This window comes from Pseudomyrmex gracilis, unplaced genomic scaffold, assembly GCF_002006095.1.
Source record: "Pseudomyrmex gracilis isolate BER0280 unplaced genomic scaffold, ASM200609v1 scaffold_747, whole genome shotgun sequence".
NCBI lineage: Eukaryota > Metazoa > Arthropoda > Insecta > Hymenoptera > Formicidae > Pseudomyrmex > Pseudomyrmex gracilis.
The window spans coordinates 42,671-50,475 of NW_018021331.1; positions in this window are offsets into that span (position 1 = coordinate 42,671).

Here is a 7,805-nt window from a genome sequence, read left to right on the forward strand (position 1 = left end):
ATATCTAATATTACTAGTATAGTTAAATTTTAATGTAACATTTCTGTAATATTACGTGCTATGTGGATTATGTCATTTTTAATTGCAAAAAAATTTAATATATAACAAATAAATAATTTACCAAATTGTGCGCGGCTATAACCTATCTATAAATATATAATGTATGTAGAGACATAATATTCTTTAAAGAAACAAATGTTATTAATAAACATACTAACATTTGAGTATGTTTTTCGGGTTGGAACCGCGTCATTTATATACAGGGTGTCCCATAATTGCCGTCTCACCGCTTGTAAGCAAGAAGAAGGGATTATTCTAGGACAAAAGTCCTATACCACTTTGAAAGATTCGCAATAATTAATGAGATATGAATGAATAAAGATCCGCTACTCAGCGTGCATCCAGTTTAAGAGGAGCGTAAGAACAGCCTAATCTTTTCGCCTGAATATCGGACAGTTTGAAGTCCACATCAACTTCAAAAACCATTACAAATTATTTCGTTATACCTTTTATTAATAAAATATCGCACACAATTTCAAAATCGTTGAAAACAGGAGATTGAAATACGTTAGCTTATAGAAGTCTCAATAAATTGAATCAATTTATCAAAAATATCAAAAATCCTTTAGATATTGAACAAAAAAACTTGTTGTTGCCATTTCCTTACCATTTTTTTTAGAGTAATTTTATCACTTTTTTTAAATGCAATAATAAAAGTATACGTACATTGCATTTTATTGTTTTAGCAAAAAATATATATGCATTTTTAATATTTCTAGGCCAATTGCACTTTTGTATCATGTAGTGTTATCCAGTCTATGTTTTTAGTACGCTATATTTGTATACCATCCAATATTCAAATTTTTCCCATAATGAAAAGTTTCACTAATAACTTTATATGTATTGCCACCAAGATGTATTTTTGTAGTAGATACACCTTTAATATTGCAATTGAATTTTGTAGTTTTAATATTAATAGTTTTTAATATTAATAATTGTAAAATTAGAATATATACAAGGTGTCTCAGAATTGGTTTAACATCTCTTGTAAGCAGGTAGAAGGAATACAACTGAGGTGAAAAGTCCTATATCATTTTGCTAGATTTGCAATAGTTACTGAGATTTTAATTAACAAAGATCCGCGAATAAGCATGCATCGGGCTGTCTTACGCGCGTAAGACTGCCCACCGCGCTTTGCGCGCTAACGGTGTTACCCATAGCGACATATGGGAGGAGCTAATATAACAGCATATACTATAACATATACATATTAAAATGTAATTGTGTGAAGCGCGCCGGGCTGTCCTACGCGCGTAAAACAGCCTGATGCACGCTTATTCGCGGATTTTTGTTACTTAAAATCTCGGTAACTATTGCGAATCTAGCAAAATGGTATAGAACTTTTCACCTCAGGTTTATTCCTTCTACCTGTGTACGAGAGATGTTAAACCAATTCTGGGACACCCTGTATATATATGACTTGCTATTGTTACATCATTTTTTTCAACTATTGATACAGTATTGCAAGTATTACATTCTTTTTCGACATTATTTCAACATGAAAAATTTAATTGTATGAGTTCTTGAAAAGTTTTTTATAGTTTTGGAAATTTGTAGTAAAAGAACAGAATTACTATGTGTTTCCGTAGTCCTATAACTGCATATTTTACATCGCAAAGTTGTAGTTAATTGATATTCAATAATATTTTTTACTTTGTATGTTATCACTAAGCCGTATAAAAAATTCCATAGTATCTTGTTGAACAGTTTGAAAATATTTCTCACCATTCAGTCTACGCACTTTAGTTACATTTTCAAATTTGTCATTAAAGATATAACTGTCCAATACTTTTCTCACAGCATTTGTCTTGTCCGTTCTAGACAAAATGACGTTTTTTTAATAATAACACAGGCACAAAAAAAGTAGGATGTCCGGGAGACAGGACCATGGTATCTCTATGTTTTTGGGGTCGCTGAATCCGAATCCGGTGTCTGTTTGACCCGATCAGATCTGGGTCAAGGTCAGATCAAAGTCAAATCTTCAGAATTCATCGCAGACCAAGTTCACAGTCTCTTACTAGATTAATCAAATCCATTTGTGCGAATACTTCTGGTTCAATTTTACCTTGTGATTTGTGATCCACCTTTCATATTTTGTAGTTGTTATTATCATCCTCATCACCATTTCTCTTGTTATCTGCATAACGTTCTATATCATATACTATTTGTGGCATTGTACCAGATGAAATAAATTCTTCATCGTAGTTTGATGTTACACCTCCAATTGAATACTGAAACTTTATGTTTTATTTATTTTTTAATGTTGTTTACTGCACTATGTACATATTTGTCAGTTTTGTTTTTCTGATTTCTCAGTTTTCATTCACGATGCTGATAAAACCTGCTGCCATAAAAGATGCTGAAGACGATGACAACTGCCCTGAACAGGGATATGTAGAATGATTCAGCGACTCCGAAAACGTATTATTCTCATGGTCTACTTCGTTAGCGATGGATTCTGAAGATTCGACCTCGATCTGACCTTGACCCAGACCTGATCGGGTCAAACGGACCCCGGATTCGGATTCAGCGACCCCAAAAACATAGAGATATCATGGTCCTGTCTTCCGGACATCCCACTTTTTTTGTGTGCCTGTGTAATTTACTAGACACTGAATAGAAGCGTTAAAATAGCATGATATAAAAAAAAAATAAAAAGTATTTATTCACAAGATAAATAATATATGAACGCGTTGAATATGTCTGACTTGAATGCGTGTGCGAGCACGAGCGCGGCTGTAACTGCGGCTTGCGTAACGCTCATGTTTTGTGTGTGCCGTGTGTGCGGTTTTGTGTACGTAAGACTGAATTTTAGGAATCTTGNTGACATATTCTTGCATTTTGAGGTGTAATATTTTAGACCTCTAGATTGAGTAAACCAATTTAATTTGCACTTCTNGCAGTTGAAAGCTCGTAATGACATTTATTAAAACAAGTAAAGTTAAATTTTTTATTAGTGTTATACTTTAAGAAATATTTTGTATTAAAACTTTATTGCGAAAAAACTCGGGATAAAGTACATAATAGCATCTTGACAGTGACACTCATCCGGCGAATACTTTTATGTATTTGGGGCGTCGAGATGCTATCGCGTCTCTTGATTATGATTAGAATGTATAGTTAACAAGAAAAAGCGATTCTCGTGATGCATATATATATATATATATACCCCGCAAACAATTTCTGATTAAATATAATATATATACAGGATGCCCACAACTGACGACCTTAAATTAACTGATGTATTCCTGAGATCATTTTGAGACGAAACTTCTAATATCATATTGTCGAAGCTACAATACTTTTTGAATTATAAGCGTTTAAAAGTGATTTATCTGATGGTCTGTCTTTTTCGCGCGCTCAGGTACGGCGCATTGTACATGACAATGTTNTTGTTTCGATATACTTGATATTTTGATAATTATGCAAATTTTCTCAAAAAATGTTTTTTATTGAATTATAGGTACATAAACATAATATTAATACAGTGCGTATGTAAATGTAAACAGTTTCATCAAATTCTTGTAAAATTTTAATTGCGTGTTTGACGAGCTGTCAAAGTTATAGTATGAAACTGGCGAATGCTGTATTGATTTTTTTGGCTTGTAGTAAAGTTGCTGCAATCAATAATTTTATATATACTCGAGAAATTAATAACATTTCTATTTATTACATATATTTAATTTTATACAATAGAAAATATTTTTTCAATTAATAACCAACAATGCTTAGAAATAAATATTAAATCAAATACTAATAAATATGTGCATATTTCACTTGTAAATAAAATAATAGTAACTACTATTTTATAATAGAATAATATTAATGACATTAACAAAATAATTAGTACATTTTATATATATATATATATATATATATATATATATATATATTGTGACGTAATACTTTTTGTGTCCGTTACAAGGATGCATTTCCGGCCGGCACAGGAGGCGGTGAGCTCGCGTTTCCTCACTATTTGAGGGAGAGCAGCTCATTAAACTGCATAGCGCAGGCGAATGCGCTTAATTTAAGTTTGAGTTTGTATTTTTGCGTATTGTAATATGCCGCTCGACGGCTATTTTGTAACTTATTTTCAGCGTGAAGAGAGCAACACACTGTACGTGACTGGCAGGAGAAGAGCGAGAAAGAGAGTAGATAGAGACAGACAGTGATACAGGCGTAGGGGCCTCATAAGCACAGGGCGCTTGGCGATAATGTCGACGACGGACCAGAAAACGAGAGACGCTAACCCTCCCTTCGCAAAAACTAGAGCGGGGCTCCCTGTGGAGTTATCAACCCCGTGATGCAGGAAGATGAGCCCGAGTAAGCTCATCTACAAAGGAAATTCCGCAGAATAGGCCGATACGGCCAGAGAAGAGCCTGCGTCGATGCGTTGCCGATACACACGTGGCCGCTGTCAATCATAGCGCCGCAAAAAGAAGAATATGATTAGCTCATTAAATAGCGCATAGAACAGCGAGAAGAGCAATTGTTGTAGAAGCTGAAATCATTGTTACGCGTACCATCAACCCCGCGAGTTCACCGTCTCTCACGCATGTCGTGATGCCGGAGTGTAAGACTGTGTGCCGGACAACATCCAAGGAGGACCGGCTAAGACAATGTCAAAAGGAAAAGCAGAATGGTTATCGGTTTGTGTAGAGTCGCCGGNAAACGTAAGTGTGGTTGGTTCTCTTCCGCACCTCTCGCGATTTATATTGTTCGTGGATCGGATCTCGACTGGCTACTTCAAAGGTGGATTGCATCAGCCGTATTGGTTGGATGTGCGTAGTTACGCTGTGAATATTTTTCGATAATTGTCGGAATGTGTTTTACACCACATTCTCGGTGTTTTACACCACTTTCTTTATTATTNTCTTTAATTTAAACAAATATACAATTCCGTGGCTTGGCGTCAGGAACCCAATCCACGGTTGTAGACCTGTTATCAAAAAGACATAGAATGGCGTATGGACTAGCTTTATAGGTCCACTGAGCCAAAAGAGCGCCAAACCAGCTGCCAGACGGGCTACTCCGCNAGTTCGATGTCACGCGATATAATGCCGAAAATATAATGTATTGTGGTTTGCGTTTGTTAAGAATAAGAATGATTATCTTTATTCGCCGCTGCTCTCGTTCCGATCAGTCGCGGTCGCAACAATCCGGGCTTATCTTGGCTCGTCATTCTTGTATGTCATGTTTTCATTTTTTTGTTGTTTGCGTCATTCTCGACCGTCCGTTATAGTCTCTTAGGGCGTGTAATTCTGAAATATTGAATAGCATATCTTTGTGCTGTGCCGAATATCGCCTAAGAAATTGTAAATCTTGCCAAGAATTTATGACCGACATATGTAACATTTTTACCGCGCTCTTTTACCGTATGTATTGATTTCTTTGTTTCTTTCTTTTGTTTGTGCTGTCGATATCCGGCCCTTCCAATGAAATATTGTCATTAAATATATATTTTTTTATTATTATTAAATGAGCAAGTTTCTCTGCCCTTATTTAATAAACACTGCCTCTTNAGCCCACGCCTCTCCGTTATTTGAATAAAACTGAGCTGCCGANTGACCTTGCCGTCACGTTTACGTTTTTGTCGAGATTTGTCTTTTAAATTGAGATTTCTGAGTCGGCGTGTAAAGTACGCCTGGCACCCAACTTTCGAATTAGGTGAGTAAAAATTTGATTTTTGACTGAATAAACGTGCCGAAGTTGTGCGGCACCTCTGCTAAAAGATCCTAAGGCGAAGTGTACATCACAATATATATATATATATATATATTATATATTATATCCCGCAAACAATTTCTGATTGCGCAGACTTGGCAAACAGAAACTGTTTTCTGAAACGCTACAAAAGGGAAACATGTTTTGGTGCTGTTAAACCTGTTAGCACACAAAGACAAAAGACGCAACAAACTCTGTCGGCAATATATGATGAAAGTTTGTATCAATAGCAAATACATAAATGTCGATGGAGTTGACGACAAATAAACGATTGATAACAAGCAGCTCTACTTTTAGAAATACCGTAACCGAACAGTCCGCAAAACCATAGCAGCATTTGTTTACGACAGAAAGGTAAATGCAATAGGGTCGATCTGTTGAATGCATTGACGACAGATTGCCAGCAAACGCCAAGCAGATCTGTTCGTGCATTCGTGTAAACTGTTCGCACGCAAGACTACAACACTATCTGTTTGACATCCACGCAACAAAATGGCGATTATTTGCGTCGTATCTGTCATGTTGATGACAAATTTTTAGCAGACATTAAGCAGTCTTTGACAGTTGCAACTGGTCATCAATTGGCATACAATTATACAATAGCTTCCGACGTTTGCACGACAGATTGGCAACACACAGTAAGCAGACTTGTCAACCGCGCTGATGACAGATTGACTAAACGCAATTTAATGCATTNTAATTTCAAATTCCGGCAGATGCATTATTGATAAACTATACTTTAGAGAGCAGTTTTTCTTATAAGCAGTTCTTTTCTTATAAATCAGTAGGGAGATTTTTCNTTCAATCTATATTGAATATTAATCAAATATACTTAATTTAAAATATACTTAGAGAACAGTGCTGAAATTTCCAGTCTGGAAGAAAAATGCAATTGTTAATCAAAAACCTAAATAAACAACCCTGATAAGAAACCATTTACAAAATTATGTGACNAAATCTTGCACTAAAATTGTAATTTACAATTATACAGATATATCTTAGAAAATAGATGTAAAAACATTAATGTTTTATAAAATATTTGTAGTTATTTGCAAAATTAGTTTCCAAATACTATTTTGACAAAAGAATAACGATATGGTGAATCATCTTAGCAGTATATTTGCAAACTAAAATTCAAAAAAAAATTGTTCAATAATTGAGAAAAAAATTTCAGCTATGTGATGTTTAAAATATGTAAAACTATAATTGCATATAAAGAAATCAACTTACTTTATATATGTACTGTGACGTGACATCTTTTCGNTGTCCGTCCCAGTGTAATTAACACGCCCACAGGGTAGACGGTAGGCCCGCGTCTCTCATTATTTAGAGAGAGCGACCTATTTCTTTGTTGCGTGGCGCCTCGTAGGGCGCCGATTTTGCGTATTGAAGCGACTGCCGCCGAATGAGCGGAACGCGCGCTAATAGCGCATACACGATTGTTTTATGTAAAAATCAATGTTATTTGCGTAAAGCGAGCCGCTTTGCGGCTAATTGTTTTGTGTTTGTGCCGTCTTGTAAGTTGCAGCGATCTGAGAGAGAGAAGTTCATTGCGCATCAGCCTGAAGAGAGAAGAAAGAAGAAGCCGAGCAAACCGCTAAAGAGACAGTAACGTACGAGTCAAGAGGTCGGGTGGCGATTGATTGTCTCAGCAAGGGCGGTCGGAGAAAGCGCTACCCGGACACCAAGGACATTGTCCGACAAGCGCGTACGATCTGCCGACTCGAGGTGGAGGATCGGCCTTACAAAGCTGTAAAATCTTCCACAGGAATCGGGTGGTGAGAATCCGGCGCAGCTATAGAGTCGCCCTTGGAAGGACAACGCGGATCTACGCGAGTGGCGATCAATCACCGCGCTACGCGCCGCGTCGCCTGATTGGCTGTTTAGCATACGCAGGGGATTCAGCGTAACGCGAAAGCCGAACGTCGTGAGACTCGACAGACACTGTTGTGCGTACTGTCAGCGTGAGACGTGGGCCGCCGGAATCGCCTCCCTTGTTCTGTGCGTGTGTGCTATTGCTA